This window comes from Mytilus galloprovincialis, chromosome 6 (assembly GCF_965363235.1).
Source record: "Mytilus galloprovincialis chromosome 6, xbMytGall1.hap1.1, whole genome shotgun sequence".
NCBI classification, from domain to species: Eukaryota; Metazoa; Mollusca; class Bivalvia; order Mytilida; family Mytilidae; genus Mytilus; species Mytilus galloprovincialis.
The window spans coordinates 24,778,498-24,798,528 of record NC_134843.1 but is presented as its reverse complement, the minus strand read 5'-3'; positions in this window follow the sequence as shown (position 1 = coordinate 24,798,528).

Genomic DNA, 20,031 nt, shown 5'->3' with positions numbered 1-20,031 from the left:
AATTGATTGCTTGTTTTAATACGCAATACTTCCTTGAATTGTAATTGTATATTTGAATCCCTTAATTACATACAAGCGCATTACTATAATATCACATCTGAAGTGTTTATTTATAATCAAACGGACAACAAAAAAGTAAAAGTTCTTGCTTTTATTCCAAATTCGTATGTCCATATACATTTAGTATAGATAATATCTCGTTATGAGTTTAATTTACATTTTTACCAAATTGTAAACAATTAAATGCTTATTGGTTGACAGTTTCTTTGATATCCAGGTGCCCAAAGGTGGTTAAGTATCAGAAATGTACTTTCTTGGAATTCAATGTTAGGCTGAGAGAATCGTGCGTTGTGGAAAATCCGTATTTATAATTTGAATGTGACAGTAAACAATCCATATCCGGTCGGAAATAATGGCAATACGGTCAATAACTCGCGTTTGAACATTTTGCACTTTAAAAGATAGTTGAACTTCGTAAGGCTGTATTATCTTTATCCTACTCAATGCAAAATCAATAGATGGGCCTTCGTAAGGAAGTAATGTCTTATCCTACTCCATGACAAGTCAATAGGTGACCCTTTTTAAGAATGTAATTTTTTATCCTTGTCAATGCGAAACCAATAAATGAGCTTTTGTAAGGAAGTAAATTTTTATCCTGCTCCAAGAGAAGTCAATAGGTGACCCTTCGTAAGGCTGTATTATTTCATACTATTCAATTAGAAGTCAATATAGGTGCCCATTCGTAAGGCTGTAATTTCTTATCTTACGTATACTCAATTCGAAATCCATAGATGACCCTTCGTAAGGAAGTAATTTCTTATCCTACTCCACGACAAGTCAATAGGTGGCCCTTAAAGTTTGTAAAGCTGTATTTTTTTTTATCCTTTTCGATTAGAAGTCACTAAAGGTGACCATTCCTGGGCACAAATGAAAAATTCACAATTTGCGCCATTGAAAATTCGTATTTGCGCAAATGAAAAAAGCGTAATTTACATATTAAATAGGGCGCAAATGTTATACCCCACTTCCTGACTTATTTTACGAATATTTTCCTCGATAAACCGAATGACAGTCGCGATATCGAGAACCAATTTTAATATATTCTACAATAAGTATTGTTTTTGAAATTAGACCAAAGGTCCAAGTATTTAAGTCACTCACAAATCATGAAAACAATCATGTACGTTTACATTTTTGTTTTCCTTTAAATGACCTTGCACTTGTTTTCTTGGTAAGCCTTCACGCTCACGTACCGGAATTTTCTTAATTTTGTCGGAAAACTTGACCACCTTTTCTTATTCTTTTACGATCATTAATTAAAAAAAAACCTGCATGACAGTCGCGATATCGAGCCGTAAACTATTTCCAATATTTTTACAATGGTATTGTTAATAAATCAGAAACGAATTAAATAATTAGTTTTATGAAAAAAGAAAATTTAATAATAATTTACTAATAAAATTCGACATTATGACTACGTACATTGTAATATAATAATTCGAAAATAAATTTAATCGGAAACATCACAGATATAGGAAGATGTGGCATGAGTGCCAATGAAACAGTTCTCCATGCACAATTTATAAGAGTAAACCATTTAAGGTCAAGGTACGACCTGTATATATTTTAGAATGAATTCCAATTTTTTTAAAGCTGAAACACCTTTTGTAAATGAAATATAATAAATGCTCAATACAAAACCGTGATTTCTCTTATAATTTTCAAAGTAAAATTAAAAGCGTTTGTGCGTTGACAACACAACAATAGTGGGAGATATTATGGACATAATTGTGCAAATCGTGATACAAGCATGTCATTTGGTATATGGGTGGACTAAATGATAATTAAAAAAAATCAGCTGCTGGCCATAAAAAAATATTTTTTTTCAAGATGGCCACCGCTCATTTTGCAAATGGCGTCATATCCAATTGGTTACATTTCGTAAATCTTTTGAAAGCTGTGTAATAGGTATACTCCAATGTAAGTTTTGTACAGTTCCTAAATTACAAAAAAAAAAAAAAAAAAAAAAAAAAAAAAAAACAGAAAGAAGAAAGTGACGTCCGGTCCCAAAATGGCGGCAAAACATAGAAAATGTCAATTTTATCATTTCTATCAACTTAACAAGAGATATCACTGAATTTGTTAAGTTCAAATGTATAATATAGTTTGTTTAGAAAGACAGATTACTTATCTTATAATTATCTGACAGTTATCAATGCACAAACATGTACACAGAAAGCCAGAACGTAGCATTTACAGAAAACCAACACAGGTGAATTGCTTACATCCGCATTTTAAAAAAATCATGACACGAGGATTAGCGGCCACCAAAGAAGTCCATTTTGGTTTCTAAATGTCATTGTTTTTTTTTCTTAAACCCAACTCCTGTGTTCATGACATGAGACTTGTGGAATGCATAAATCCGGACGGGCTCAAACATGTTTAACTTGATATGCTTCTCTTTTGATGTGTTCCAGAAGTTTAAAATCGTTTGCAAGGAAGCAGCAGCCTTATGATGCTATTCCGCCTACCACGGGTAATGATAATGATTTTGTTGTAGGCGGAATAGCATCATAAGGCCGCTGCTTTCTTGCAAACGATTTTAATCGTGCCTCCTCAGCAAACGGTGATGTTTTCGTACATGATGCAAACATATGATTTCCATGTCTGTGTCTTCATACAAAATCGGACAAAAACATCCGTTACATCTGAGAATACTTTCAATGTCTGCCAAGCTAATCTCTTCATTGTCCGATGAAATGCCGACACAGTGTCAAGCCCACTAAATGCATGGAAGATTGGAAAAGCTGATACACGAGGACCAAACGCATTTGATATGACATGTACAGGAAGCCATCGAAAGTCTTTATTCCTTCAAAAACCTATCCACAATTTATCCACACCTAATATTGCGAGTACTGCAATGCCTCATACTACTACATCCATGTCAGTACTACTTAAAATTACTTTTTACAACCATTTTCAACAGCATGCTTATCATGGACAATCATTCGTGCATCTGCTTTTTCATGGTTACAAGGGGACAGCTGGGAAGTATCCGTATTGAAACTGCGAAGAATATTTTAACCTTGAGTAGCATAAGCATTTTCATTAGTCTCTAACGAAACAATTATGTCGCCATGAAACGATTTCGTTTTATTTTTGTCATCTTCAAATAGAAAACTACTCCAAACCCTTGGCGTTCTACCAGAACCGACAACTTTCTGTCTAGCATCAGTACTTTGAATTTTGTTTTCGTCCCAGCCTTTAAACAATTAATTTAGTAAACATCAAATCGATGTCTACTCTTGGATACTTATCGGAGGAAGATTTTATGTAAGGCAATATGATATCATTTGCATAATAATTAAATATGTTTGCTCCAAATGGTGGCAATAAATTAACTACTGCTGCCCCACAAACGATAAATGCGTCAGAATTTGGATCAGTTGATGGCTAATCGCAGAATATTTCAAAGATACCCATTTGCTGCGATTTGATACCACATCCGGACACAAAGACGGATGGCCAGTTTGGTTTTCATGACTAAAGAAGAAATGAAAAGTCTAGAAAAGAGATCGCAATCAGTGGTTAGGTTCTCTAGCTTTGTTTTTTTTTACAAAGAAGTTTCCATTTTCATTTTACGGCTTTTATATGGTAACGTTCTTTTTCATCTGGTTAAAAAAAAACAGATTCTTTTTCGTTTCGTATTTGCTTCAAAACATCGTGCTGTTTGGAACCAATATCTTGGAGTTTATATACATATCTTACCGACTTCTGAATCAACAATTCCCTTTAAAGAGTAATTTTTATAGATCTGAAGACTCTTCTAGAAATGGATTTTCAAACTCGTTCATCACTTCAATAAACCTTTAAAGTTTTTCGAAGAAATCCTTTCGTGTTTTCATTGAGTCTTCATGACGTCGTTCATCGGGTGTAGAATGATTCAAACCACTAAATCTTGCAAATTCATCTACCATTCTACTGACTTCTGGTTTAGCTACCTTCGTTCGTCTCGAAGGGATCTTCGATTAAACGTATGGTAACAACATCGCCGTTCACGACTCATTATTCTGTGTGTGTGCCTGATCAATTGTAATATAAGAAATCAACTTGTTGGTCTTACGTACAGTAAAAAGTACCATTTGCAAATTCCATTGCCACCTGTGGGTGATGTTTATGAAGGGAAGCCATATCTTGGAGATGGATCGGTAACAATCGAACATAGTTTACACGAACAAGACCAAGATTAGTATCATGCTTGATATGGACAGTTTGTAAAGTACGATATCTGACTCGTGAAAAGAACGTACTACAGAAGGCACATCAAGTTCTTAATTCATGATTGAACGCCAAAAAATAAACTGTGATCGATATGACTCTTTTTCCGTACACCCTTTGATCACATACTTGAACATCACATGAGTCATGAACTTTATTTTCTGTGTTTACGCTTTCATAGCAGCTGGCTTTATCAATTCAAGCAAACCATATGCAGTTATCTGATGCGTGTGTCTATTCCTAATTACATTTGAACATACATGAAAAGCATCTGCCATTCTAGGTGTAACTGAAATTGCTTAGCCAATACCAAAGGGTGTACCTGCAGCTTTAATTGTTGTTTGCCCGATATTATGAAAGTTGACCACTTTTTTCACCTTATCCATCGAATGCTTTATCATTGCAACTGGAAGGACGTGTTTTCAAACAGTGGCATTAAAGAAGTAACACTTTATACTCGAACAGAAGAGCCTAGATGCGTAGAGGAATGAATGACGATCAAGATATATTTCAGAAATTCAAATCCGCATCTGTTAGATGAACTACTATTTCCATCATTGAGCTCTTGTAGCGCGTGTAATTTGTTCTTTATTTATAGATAGATTGCGCATGAGCGAAATTGTTAAACGCATGTGTTTCATAACCTTAGAAAATGTCATTAAACAAATTCATAACAGCATTAAAAATTCAAAAGTGCTAAGCATGTAATAAATAGTTCAAATGTTTTTGTTGAAATTTTGTAACATGAACACACATGCACAAACCCAGAACATGTCAAATATTCATTTCTAGTATATACGTCACATATAAAGAAGGTATCCACCAAACCTGATAATATGTTTTACTCAAAAAAGGTCAAAGAAAACGTTTTCCAGAAAAATAAGTATTTCAATCTTGAAAAAACAGCCATTTTAGAAAAGGTGGTGGCCATCTTGAAAAAATGAAATTTTCTTATGGCCAGTTCTTTTTTCTTAAAAAGTATATAATAATGATGCTTCGTGCTAATTTTCATGCTTGTATCATCATTTGCACAATTTCCATGATTTTGCTTGCTAATATCTTCCACTACAACTGTGACCTCGGCTACCAATGTAGAAGAAAACACTAATACGAGACCACTGATATAATGGCAATTATAAGGCACCCATTATCCATCTTCTGTGTAGAAAAGCATGTCTTTTTTTCAAATCAATAATGAAAATGAGTAAATATTAATAAAAACATAAGCGACTATTTAAAGAATTCCTGTTCCCTGTATATGATCACTACAAACAGCATTTGTGTTACATATTTCAGTTGAAAAAAATGTCGAACAAACTCCCCCAATAACATGAAAATGAGTGGTTGGTGACTAAAGTAATGCGACAAGGTCTATAAAAAGTGTGTTGAAGAGTCATAAAACATACAGTTTACACGAATAATGAAAGATTTCATGTGACAGTCGATAAAAAATCATTTATAAATTTTGCGATTTAGAGCCAAATTAGATGTGACTATTGCATTTTTAGGCACAATACTTTTCCTACAATAACTAACAATAAAAACAATTATGATTTTTTACGTTCATCGCGAGATTTGAGTTTCATCTAATGATCTCACGTCATATATATGTCATATCTAAGTGAATTACAAACTCTTCATAAAATGTAAAATTTGTATATTTATCGGTTAATAGAACGCAAGGGACGAGACTGACTAAGTAGATAATCCGATTATATTACTTTATTTCTCTTTACAGTTTTTCTGTAATATTTCCCCGGATATCGAGATACCTAGAATAAGCCATTTTTTTCTATAATGTCTTTCAAATTAGCAGATAAGTTATGTATATGTAATATACAAAATTTAGATTGACACTTTGATCATATTTTCACATCGTTATGCAATATGAAAGGATTGATCTTTTGCTGAAGACATTTTTATCGTTTGTTTTTATGTATTTTTTATTCACTAAATATTATTTTTATGAGACGAGGATCTCACAGATCTTATGAAACGTTTAATCCCACTGCAGTTGATGTTATCTACAAAAGAGAACAGAAGAATGTTGAGGAATTCTCTCTGTTTCGTTCACTTTGTATATCGTGGCAATTGCTAGGCGTACACATTATAGCATACAGTAAAATGTTGAGGGATTCTCTCTGTTTCGTTCACATTGTATATCGGTGCAATTGATAGGCGTACACATTATAACGTACAGTAAAAGGTTGAGAGATTACCTTTTGTTTCTTTTTCTCACTATCTTATTGCAAAAGCCTCGGTCACACATTAACGGATAGCTCGAATGGATGCCTAACGGATAACTCTTTTCAAACCGTTCATGTCCGTTAGACGTCCGTTCTTATCCGTTAGACGTCCGTCCATATCCGTTGCATGTCCGTTAAGCGTACGTTTTATCAGTCGACGTCCGTTCTGTCCGGTGGAAAGTTTTGAGCAGGTTCAAAACTTTGAACGGACGTCCAACGGATGAAGTGTACGTTGAACGTCCGGTAGTCGTCCGTTTTGCACGGTACTCGTCCGTTTTGTTTCCGTTTTGTATCCGTTACATGTCCGTTATACATCCGTTGGACTGGAAGATAAATTCACCAACGGACGTTTAACGGATAAAACGGATGTTGAACGAATGGGAAACGGACTTCTACCGGACGTATAACGGATACAACGGATGATGAACGGATCTGAAACGGATAAATGCCAATTGAAAGTTTCGCGTCAGAAATGCCAATTATTGGTATGTCAAATTAAGGTTCATGAATTCTTATTATTCATAATCGATCTTAGAGTAAAGGCACGTCTTAACAATCAAGCAGCTCTTATTAAGGCCAGACACTGCCTTTTGGCGGCATTTTGAAGAACAAATCAAAACCAGTTACACAGAAACATTTTGAATATTTATGAGATTTACATGGATTATTATTGTCGCCTTTAATTTTTCCGTTTATCTTGTTCATCCGTTTTATCCGGTACGCTTCCGTTAGGTGTCCGTTTTATGCGGTACTCGTACGTTCAACATCCGTTCTGTCCGGTAAGTTTCCGTTTCTCGTACGTTGTATATCCGTTGTGTGTCAGTTATGCATTCGTTACACGTCCGTTTTATTCGGTCAGTACATCAACGGACTCCCAACGGATAACAAATTTGTCAACGGACAACTTTTATTTTCATCCGTTAGGCGTCTTTTTGTACTATCCGGTAAGGTATGACCGAGGCTTAATGTTTTGCGTAAACATAGTAGCATATATCTCCTTATTTTGTATTTTTATACCTGTAGGTCGAAATAGTCTTTTATAAGGTAGGTATTGATAGGTGTACTTTTGTCAAACGTCACTTCTGAAATGCACTTTTAATATGGTGTCAGATTAATTCTTTGTATTGATGCGTCATTTTTCTGTGAATTCCAACTACATATTTAGATCTTTTTATTACACATCAACGCATAACTGTATTTCATCTGTAGTGGTTCATGAAATCAAACAGACGATACCAGAAATGTTAAACTCTTTTTATCTCTGATTATTATATCGCATGTCTATGAACATTTAGCATACATAACATCTGGTTATAAGTTTTATTTACATTTTTACACGAACTTGTATATTGTTTCAGTATTTCCTTGGTGCCCCAAAAGCGGTTACATTTGTCGGGATCAGAAATGTGCTTTCTTGGATTACCAAGTCCGGTTGTAGTTATCGTACGGTGATGAAAATCCGTTTTTACAATTTGCATATAAACAAAGTCATGTTCGGTTGGAAATAATGGCAATACATTCAATATCTCGTGTTTGAACTTTGCACTTTAATAAAATTCAATCAATTGAAATTAAATTCGTTTTTTGAGTTAACATATACGTCTACTGAGACTCAGACAAATCGAGTCGTCCTTTACTCCTATTGTTATGCTAATTTGAGCATGTGATAGCCGAGTAGTAAAAGTCTGTGCAATTTAACAGTCACTTTTACCCTGAAAACCAAACGGAGAGGACGTTGAAAAATTAAGACCATTTATTTGTTGTAGTGAAATACAAATCAAGGCACCAATGGCGTATATTCGTCAATTCTAGTGTTTGGTTAATTTACATCAAGTGATTACTTTGATCAAATGATATATTCAATAAATGATAGTTATGATAGTTAATGCAACTCAATGAAAAGTTTCTACGTGACATGAAAAGTTAATTCCTTATCCTTCTAACATAATTGACGTTAAGCAATCAACAACCAATCGACCATTCTAGTTGATTAACATACAGTGTTAAATATTTCATATATATACAGGACAACATTTTGATAAATTTGATAACATAGCCATAGATGCATAGATGTCGTCATGATAAAAAAGCTTTTGATGAATTTTTTTTCTACTCGATATTTTATTTATGAGAAACCGTTTTATCCCGCTGCAGTTGATGTTATCTACCCAAGCGTAGAGTATAACTTTGAGGAATTGTCTTTGGTTTTCTTCTCTAAGTATCTCATTGCCATTATTTGGCGTAAAAAGTGTATTGTACAGTAAGATGTTGTGGTACTGTCTTTGTTTCCTTCCTTGTGTATCTCATTGCCATTGTCATTGTCATTGTACGGTGTACACATTGTAGCGTTCATTAAAAGGTTGAATGAATGTCTGTTGTTTGCTTCTCTGTATATACCAAATTGATATTGTTTGTCGTAAACATTATAGCTTACAGTAAAATATTCGTTGATCGTCCTTTGTTTCCTTCTCTCTGTATAAAAAGAATCAGTTTTTGGCAATCTCATGTATACAAAATATATCAAAATTTCTCTGTCTAAAGGCTCCTAGTCGATTTGAAGGGTATTTGTTCAATAATTGTGCAAAATAAGTACAGTAGATTACAAAGAAACAAAGTACCATCAATCTATATATGTTGCCAGTGGTCAAAGTTCTTGTTCATCATTTCTATATATAGAATCTAATATATCATCTACTAATTATTACAGGTCCCAACTGTATTTAAAAGTCAAACTCATAAATCTAAAACAAACTGACAACGCCATGGCTAAAAATGAAAAGGACAAACAAACAAGAGCACACACGACACAACATAGAAAACTAAAGAATAAACAACACGAACCCCACCAAAAAACTAGGGGTGATCTCAGGTGCTCCGGAAGGGTAAGCAGATCCTGCTCCACATGGTGTAAATTTCTATTGAATTTCATTCAAGGAAAGGCAAATCCCGCAAATATTTCATATAATTAATAATTATGTTGGGGAGCATTTATCTATAAAACCATTGATATAAATCTCAAGCTACTTGAAAACAAATAAAAAGTATTAACTTTTCATTTTATATCAATATCTATAAAAAAGGGCTACAAAAAATTAAAATCTAATAAGTCTGTGTGCCAGAATAAAATAAAAACTAGGCCAATGGCACATAACCTAATATATATAAGTCAACCTATAACAGTCTAGTACATTACACATAAAAGCCGAATGAACATTTTATTGGTAAATTGTATGTATAACATCTTTTATGACGGTCGTCTTTTAAAAATAAAAGCAGCAATCTAAGCTGCCGAGTTGATACTTTAATTTTTATGATCCTTGAAGCTGAGCTAAGACATCGATTTCTTTTTATAGACCATGGAATTATTTTTCATCAAATTCCATTTCTTCTGCAGACATTGGATTTTATAATTCTAGCAGATAGTCTACTATAATTCAAAGACATATAATCAAATGATCCCATAAACATAAAAAAGTTTGTCATCTTTTCAGTTTAAGTACCATTAAGTTGAATGCTGACATTTCATTAATTTCTGTACGTACAATTGTGTTACATTATATAACGGCTATGCCGACAGACTACAAAATTGAACTGTAATAGTTGATACCACAATGGACTTGATGCCTAATGAATTTGTGTTTCTCTTCCATTGAAAATGGAGAATAATACTGAACAATTATAATGGTACTTTCTCTTTTACCTTTAAGGTTTTATGATTAATATGAATGACAGAAATATATTTGCACTGGTAAGACGAACACATTAGCCTCTGCGCACTGTATGCGTATCGACTTAGATATAAAGATAATATTTTTCAGTTATGATTCATCGTTTTGAAAAAAGACTTTCATTTTGACAATTGTTTCGTTGTAATTCCTACAACATCTTCCTAGTTTATCTTAAAAACATTTGGCTCTATTCGGAGTTTTTCGTCGGGCTTTGCGTTTTATTTGGTCATCTCAGAAACATGGATTATGAAAAGATACACAGAGACAATCAATATCTTATGAACACACACCCAACGAAATAAACGACAAAACAACATAACTCAGTTCATCAAACATTTCACAGAAAATTAAACTTAATACCAATCAGTCCTGTTGGTCAAAACATGTAAAAACATTGCATTAACTTGTGAATGAGTAGAGCAGAAAAAAAATATATTTCCAAATCAGAGGCATATCTTTTGTTACCTGTGACACATATTTTCTACTTTTCGTTTTTTAAATGTAGAGTAAAAACATTTTAATGTGATATGGCATTGGCATGCTTTTTACTAGATCAACAATGTAAGAGGAAGTTTTAACGTGCTATTTCACAAGGTATAACAGTTCACTAGGCTAGGGTTCGATCCCACGACCTCCCGCACTCGAGGTGAACAAGCTATTACAAAACCATGGAAGCTGTATGTCAAATATTAAATATGGTGACCTTGATATATTTTGAAGTGATAATTCATCTTTAACAAAAAGAACCACTGTTAGTATCAACACATTCGTTGAATATCAACCAGATCCTTTTTATAATAAAAAGAGGAAAGTGTTTCAGTTAAAGATCTATTTAATGGTGGGGCAAATAATTCGTCTACAAAGGAAGGGATTTTGTTACATCATTTTGATACAGTTGCAGTAGTAAAAAGTTTGCATGTTTGATGCGACATTCAAATTGGTATTAAGTTATAGACTGAAAATATGACATAATTCTATAATTGAGTTATAATTCAAATAAACCGCTAGAGTATTAAAATTTATATTCTTTAATAAAGAGAGAACAATGATTTTTCAGGAGAGTCGAGAATATTATTCTTTTGTTAATTGCTGATGTAGCAAAATGTTATATCACATTCACTTAATATTAAATGTAACACTTGGAATAGAAATTCTATCTAATGCAACAATCGATACTCGTCTCATCAACATACTAGTCACACTCCTCATGCTTTTCATTTCAAAAATATTATAAAAGCTGGTGTTTACCATTTTAGTTGCATTGGATCACGCGTTTTATGGTTTCACGTGCTTAGTTATATGCACTGATGACAGCTGTAGCTTTCGCTCTCAAGTTAATAAAGCATTTATCAAAACGTCACATCGAAATAAACAAAATATTATGTCAGGAGACCCGTGATTAGATTTATTATTATTTAATTTATGTATCTTATATCACATAAAATTACTAAATATAAAACTTAGGATGGATGCTATCTAATGAAACAATCAATATTCGTCTCAAAAAGATGTGTTTTCCCTTAACGATATTAGAATAGCGCGTGCATATTGATTAATTACATAGGAACACTTGTGTTACATGTTCACGTGATTGGTAATATACAATAAGGACTAAAAGTAAAATAACATAAACACCGAACTCCAAGGAATGTTCAAATCGGAAAGCCCATCATCAATGAATATAGAATGGAAATGGGGAATGTGTCAAAGAGACAACAATCTGACCAAAGAGTAAATAAAAAACAACAGCCGAAGGCCAGTAATGGGTCTTCAACACAGCGAGTAAATCTCGCACATGGAGGCGAACTTCAGCTGGCCCCTAAACAAAAATGTGTACTAGTTCAGTACAAATCGACATCATATTAAACTCCTAAACATATAAATGAACTAATATTAAAAATATATACCAGACTAACATCACAGCATACAAGTAAAGAGATGGATTAAACAGATTTGATTGATTAATTAAAAACCATTGAAAATATGATAAATAAAATTGAGAATGGAAATGGGGAATGTGCCAAAGAGACAACCCGACCATTGAAAAAAACAACAGCAGAAGGTCACCAACAGGTCTTCAATGTAGCGAGAAATTCCCGCACCCAGAGGCGTCCTTCAGTTCAGAAGAAAAGCAAGGAATTTGGTTACATCGTTTTTAGACTGAAACTTCCAGGTTAAAGTAGCCAAAAGTTTGCATGTTCGATACAACACTCAAGTCTGTATTAAGTTATAGACTGAACATGATGACATAATACTATATTGGAGCTATTAACAAACAAATCGCCAGAGTATAATAATTCTTATTCTTTCAAATTGTAAAATGAAAGATTATTTCCAAAGAGTCGAGAAAATTATATTTTACATTTATTGCTGAAGAAGCCAAATCTTATATAACAAACCGTTATCAAATGTATCACTCGGGAGTTAAAATATATCGAATGAAACAATATTCGTCTCATAAAGATAGCACTTCTTGTTTTTCATTTCAAAAGTATTTTGAGGCGCGTGAAAATTGATCGTGTTTTTTTCACGTATCTGGTTATATAAAATGTTGACAATTGTAGTTTTTGCTGCTTAAAGAAATAGGCCATTGAAGAATTAACATAAACATCAGGATCTTGTTTATTTGTATTGATGAGGTAACACTTTTGTGTTGACATCAATTATCATCGAAATGGTCTTAATTATAAATTAACTGATAAAAAACTTTGTGAATTTTCCAAATTCTAAAAATAGCTTCCCCAAGAATACATACTCAACGAAAATTCTTTTGTACATAAACCAGGCCATAACTTGTTTTCTCTTTTAATTGGTTTACATTGGTCCTCTAGAGGTCTTATATAGCTAACTATTCGGTATGGCTATAATTCATTGTTGAAGACCCTAAAGTGACCTATATTTCTAAATTTTCGTATCTTTAGGGTCTCATGTGGAGAGTTGACTCAGTGGCAAACATACCATACATTTTTATTTTTATATTGATTGTATTTGGCAAAAAATTGCGGAATTTTGGTCATAAATGCCGATCAAATTCGTACTTTATTTGGCCACCTTAAATTTCTAGGTTCTAGCGTAACTAATGATTCGTAAATTATGCAGACGAAACGAGCGTCCAGCGTTCAAAATTTTATCCTAGTATCTTTGATAAATTTATTCATTGATTTTTGTATCATTAAAGCAACAGAAGTTTACTGATATTTGTACACGTAAAACACGAAACTGAAAACTTACAATGAGGATTCCAAAGCATAGAATGAACGTCTTTGAGTAGCATACATAATGTAGCATGATGGGACAAGCAAGTTAGATAGATTGATAAGGAAATGAAATTCGTTTTCCACACAGTTTTCGCTACACATTTTACACAAACGGTCAAATTCATCTTCACCTACAAAACGACCAGTTTCTAACCTGAGAGGAAGAATGCCACACCTGAGTTGCGCTATTATGGATCGTTCAGTACGGTTAAGATTAAGTTCAATGAATTGTTCACAGCAGTATTCAGATTTTATGAGCCTGTATGTTCGTAGTTCCGGAAAGTTTGTTAAACCTTTCTGCCAATCTGCGGAGCATTTATCTTTGAGTAATGTATTACACATCAATAAATCGCAGGTGTTTTTAGTAATGAAATTGCTCCCTAGTCCTATAACTGACATAATGTTTTTCACTTCGAATGACCAATTGTTCGTGCATTTTTCGTAGTCCCAATTGAAGACGCGTTTACATATACGAGTGTCGTCTATTGATATAAGTTTGTTTCAATACCTTATCATATTGCACCATCGTCGTTCCTTTGCATTCACCCAACCAACTTCACCGTTTATTGTCAATGTTGGTGCAAATTTATGGACGCCAAGAAAATAACGAATTGTTTTGTTCTGGATTTGATTCAAGCAAGCGAAGTCTTTGTATCCCCAAATCGAAGAGCTGTAGTCAAGCACTGGTACTACACACAAGGTTAAAAATTTCTCAAAAGTTTTAATTCCAAAGTTTTTTAGATGATGAATCTTAGAGATAACTCCTCCTAAAGCTCTACCTCCAGCTTCCGATAGTCTATTTGCATTATCTTTAAAGTCCTTTAGGTCGTGAAAAGTTACACCGAGGTATTTGTATGTGTCAGTTACTTGAAGTAGATTGTCACCAATTTTGAACTGAAATTCAATTCTTTTAGATCGAGACGGACGAAAATGCATAACTTTTGATTTCTCTGTATTTATCAAAACGCGCCATCGCTTGCACCACTCATGGACTTTATCAAGCATACATTGCATGTCAGTCTCGGATGATGCCAATAAGACTATGTCGTCCGCATATAAAAGTAACAAAAACGTTGAGTCGCCAATATTTACACCAAGTCCGAGACTGTTTACTTCCTCTACCAGATCGTTGATAAAAATCGAAAATAACGTCGGGGATAAATTATCCCCTTGTTTAACCCAGAACTGCATACAAACCACTGTGAAAGTCTGTTGTTCACACGAACACAAGCAGAAGTACCAAGGTAAATGTTTTTAATCGAGTTGTAAATTTTCCCATCAATGTTATTTAACAAAATCTTATATAACAGCAAATCTCGGTCAACAAAATCGAACGCTTTCTTTAGATCAATAAAAGTTGCAAATGAAGTCTTGAGGTTTCTCGATACAGCATTAAGAGTAAATACATGATCCTCACACGATCGATCGGAGCGAAAACCATTTTGTTCGTCTGCTAAAATATCGTTTGACTCTAACTATGATGATAATCGACTGTTTATGAATGCATTGTACAGTTTTGATATACAAGAAAGTAAACTAATTCCTCGGTAATTGAGAGGTACACGTGGATCTGAAGATTTGTCTTTTATAATTGGACAAAGTATAGCCTGTCTCCAAATAGACGGAATGATACCGGTTTCAAAAATCAGTTGGAACATTGAATGAATCACGGCCACTATATGTTCATACTTCAGTACTTCGTATGGAATACTATCTATACCACAACTTTTGCCGTTTTTTTGATTTTTACACAAGCCGTCTAATTTCCTCGATTGTTATAGTCGTATTTATTTCTTGATTTTCATTATGAAGCGGGTCAAGCATTTTGTCCTCTAATGACTATTTGTGTGTTGAAACTTGCCTATAAAATTCATCGTCGAAAGTTGAAGCGGCATTATCCGTATTGTATATGTTCTGACATTCTGTTTTCCATTTATTCAATATAGTTTCATCATTCGTGAGAATCGTTCCATTTTCGCCATATACCTCCATCGGGATTCTCTGGGTTTTACAAGGTCCGAGTTTTTAAAATTTTTCCCCAAAATTCATTAGGGTTCGAAGTTGTCATGTTTTCAACTTCAACACAAAACGAATGTCTAAATTGTCGTTCACATCACTTTAAAGTGCGGTCAAATATATTTTGGGCAGTATGAAATTCTTCACGGAGTTTACGTTTAACGGAAAAGTTACCTCTGAATTTAAGAAATCCTTTTTCTTTATTACGCATTGAATGCCACAGTGAGCCAAGATGGTCATTCCAATAAGGTTTTCCCACTATTTTAGCGTTCATTTCGTCAATGATTATATTACACAAATCTGAATATATATTATCCATATTTGTTTGATTTTCTCTTGTGGTTTCTCTTCTGAATATCAAAGTTTGCAAAGCAGTTTTTCGCATGACCGACGCTAGAAAAATCATTTGGTATCGAGTTTAATTTGTATCGTTTTGACAGAGAACTCGTAACTTGGTAGGGTTCGTTAGCTTCCTCGTAGGTATTGAATTCTGTTAATATAACGGAATGATCAGGAATTTTACTTCTTTCTCCAAGAAACTCAAAAAGATTGAAATTTGATTGATTGATTTCAGGTGTGTTTCGCATACACTAAAAATGTCAGCATCGATGCTATAAACAATGTTTTTTTCGTAATAAACTGTTGTTCTGTGTCCATCCGCAAGCATTGAAATGTCTGACTTTAATAACACCATTGCGTCGGGTTATATCCTAACTGTGCACGCCGCCTTGCGAGTTTTGTGCATCCATATCTTCTGTTGGGTTGCCGCCGTTGTCATTCGTTTCCTCATTTCTTTTTCGCAGTATACGCCCGTTTCCCGTCATTCTGTATGCGTTCCCCTGTGGGAGTTCTCGAAGTATCATACGCGTGTTTGTTTCCAATAACCTTTCAACTCTAGATTTTGCACTTTGAATGAACGTCGTTTTTCAGCTTGTGCTTGTTTCGTAGTATCTTTATTTTTTGTTGTGCGTTCTGAAGACTGACTTTCATAAGTCCTGGTTTACTGTGTATCCTTTGCTTTAGGCGCGTTATTGCGGCTATCTCAACACTAGATGACACACCTTCACCCAATTTACTTATTACTTCGTTCATTTTATCCGTTAAATTCTCTTCGTCCGTGTGCGGTAGATTTTTTACTATCACCGTTACTTCATTATTGTTTAATGGATTGTTTTGATCATTAAACGACGGATGTGGGACTAGGGAAATCAAATTATCTGGATTTATTTCAATGTTATTAAATCGTGAAGACAGAATCTGAACTGTATTAACTAACTCGTCTATTCGTGTTGATTCTCTTGCTATATCTAAATCAATATCAGTTTTTAATGCTTTCACTTGTGGTCAAAACATCATTTCTAAGTCTATCAATTTTTGATTCAAACATTCTCTTCATACTGTCTTGTCCTTCTTTTATTTCTTTCACACTATCAACTAGTAGTTTGTTTGAACTTTCAAGACTGTCTGTACTAGCCATTTTTGTTTGTTTACAATCAGGGCGGGTTGTCTCACCTTCTGAGGATCTAGTTCGTTTGGGTCTAGAGTTTGGGGTGTTTGACATCACAGTTACCACCACAATACAAGAGGTTTATTCCACAACAATATCAGCTTCATAATACTGTCTATATCATGCGTTAATGCCTTTTTATCACTCAACATTTTTAACAACTGTTATTATGTCCGCCATGTTTTTTCTATTAATTAATGATATTTTATCTTTACTTAATATGCTTTTGACATTACGTAATGATGTGTTAATATAACTCAATATGGATTAGTCATTACTTAATGATATTTCGATATTACACTATAATTTCACCATTATTTAATATGATTGTGCCATTAGTCAATGTGGTTTTAACATTACTTGACGTGTATGTGACTTAACGTAATGTAGTTGATGATGTGGTTTTGTTATTTCGTAATGATGATTTGTCCATTCTTTATGTGGTTTTAACATTGCGTAATGATGTTTCCAATTTTGACGATTTTACACTACTTGATGTGTTTGTTTTATTATTTGATGTGGTCTTTTCATTCTTTGATGTGGTCTTTTCATTCTTTGATGTGGTTATCCCATTACTTGATGAGGCAAAACCACGTGACCAATTCGGAAAAACCTGTTCTATTTTTAGATAGATTTCCATGTTGTATGTGCCTTGAATGCGTGTGGTCATCCATCTAATTAGTGTTCAAATTAAAGTTCGGGTTACTGTTTGAGTTAAACTTTGAGTTAGTTTTCGAATTCAAGTCATGCTTAAGTTTCAAGTTCAAGTTAGCATTGAGTTTCGAGTTGGACTTCGAGTTTGAGTCATATTAAAGACAGAGAGTTCCAACTTTAAATTTGTGTGTCACTTCTTGAGGTAGAGTTTGAGTAAGATTCGAATTTAAGTCTCATTTAGATTAATTAAGATTTCGAGTTGAAATTCGAGCTATTTAATGTCTTTTTGAGTTCGTAATTAAATTTTCTATCGCGGAACAAGGGTTTTTGCTCGGGCTTCCGAAAAGAGGTCTCCGGGATATGCCTACTAAATAAACAATGTTGCAGTATAAAAAATGCAACATAGGAGTTGAAATAAAGTTAAATGTGGTGTAATTGCCAATGAGACAACTATCCACCAGAGTTTAAATGCAGTGGATGTAAGAAATCATATATATAGGCAACCGTACAGCCTTCTACACTCCGTATAGTCAACAACAAAAGGCTACTATGCACGTTGTGATTTCAATATGTCGTTTGTTTAATGTGCTCTGGATGGGTATCGCCAAAGTTAAAGTTCAAATTAAAGTGGTTGCTCAGAGTTATTTGGTATGAAAAAGGGGAACGGCAGACAATAATAAAAAAATAAAATCCTAAAATTTTTACAGTATTTCGGACATAATTGGGATATCCCCAAACCACTTGGTCCTGTTATTTGATCCGAAAATCAAATAGAAGCTGTATTATAATACATTTGTAAAATAGTCCACGCAACGCTGTGTCTCGCCTAGTATTGCTGCTTTTAGTGTAAAAGCGTAATGTTGATCGGCCGTACATTCATCGGTCAAAAAAAAAAAATGTTTTTCTGTAGATGTTTTTATTTGATATTGACGTAAAACTCCTGTAAAAGTTTTAAAAAACTTCATGGAGGTAATAATTTATCATGTAAAAACAGTTTAATTCGTTTTTATTTTACTAAAACAAATTTGTATAGTTTTAAACAATGAGCAAAACCCATATCCATAGTAAGCTATAAAATGTCCCAAAATGACGCCACTTTCGACGACATTATTGTGTCTCACTGTCGCTATATTGATGTTGCAGGCTCGACACAAATCAACAGACTAATACTTTATTGTTAACAAATGACTTCAAATCAACTCACACTTAAGTCACAGGAAAATCGGAGGAGGGGGGAGGGGCTAGGACTAAGCGACAAAGCAGCAATACTTTAAAATAAGAATTGTCCGAATTCTTTTTAGCGTTAATAATCATTTGAACATATATACGAATATCAATCTTTTACTTTTAATCAATTGAATTCTCTGATCTACCTCGCACTAATTGATAAATAAACTTTTTGGAATATCTGTTTCACATGTGAAGACGAACATGCTCTAGTTGTCGCAAACATAATACCTTCATCTTTTACTCGAATGTGAACTTCTAAATAAAACCAAATAACTCGGTTTGTAATTTCGCAAATAAAACGACAGGTGCCATACGTTGACCAAAATCTCCTTACCTTTCTGGGGAACCCGAGATCACCCCGATGGATTTAAATTACCCAGTCATACCGATCTATTGAGTCAGCCAATTGAAACTGTTTTTCAAGCCACCACAACTTTACTGCAACTGTTGATATGGCTAGACATACTAAGAAATATGCTAAAAGAAATAAACATAAACGAAGGCTGAAAAAACAAAGCTGCAATGCAGCAAAGTAAACTAGAATTTATGCTATCACAAGCTAGAAAAGAGGTTGTTAATCTTTCGCATAGAAAATTAACTGATGACGAGTATTTGGTTTTATCCAGAGGTTTGAAATTCATTCAAAAGGGCAAAGCAGGACTTATTACATGATTTTGATGAATTAGATCGAAAAAATGAGATGTCATTACTTATATTATGGTAACTTGGATGAAATTCGTCCCTTCAGAGTTAAATGTGGACATACGCCACCTTTAACCTGCAACACCCTTGAAAATTATCTGTTTAATACAAAGCACGAACTATCTTCAATGCAAATTCGAAAATTTCGAAACAATCTTTCACAGAGGTCCGGCATTTCTTCTCTGTTAAATGATGAATCATTAATCATTAAGAAAGTCGATAAAAGTAACAATGTTGTTATTAAATTTCAGATAAGGTCCGTCTTAAAGGCGATCGCCAATTAAATACACATTACACCAAATTGGAAAACTTGACCTAAAAGCACTCAGATGTAATATCAATACATATGTCAAAGGCATGTACACCAAAGGTGTTATAGATTACTCCACATTTAATTACCTTAATAATGG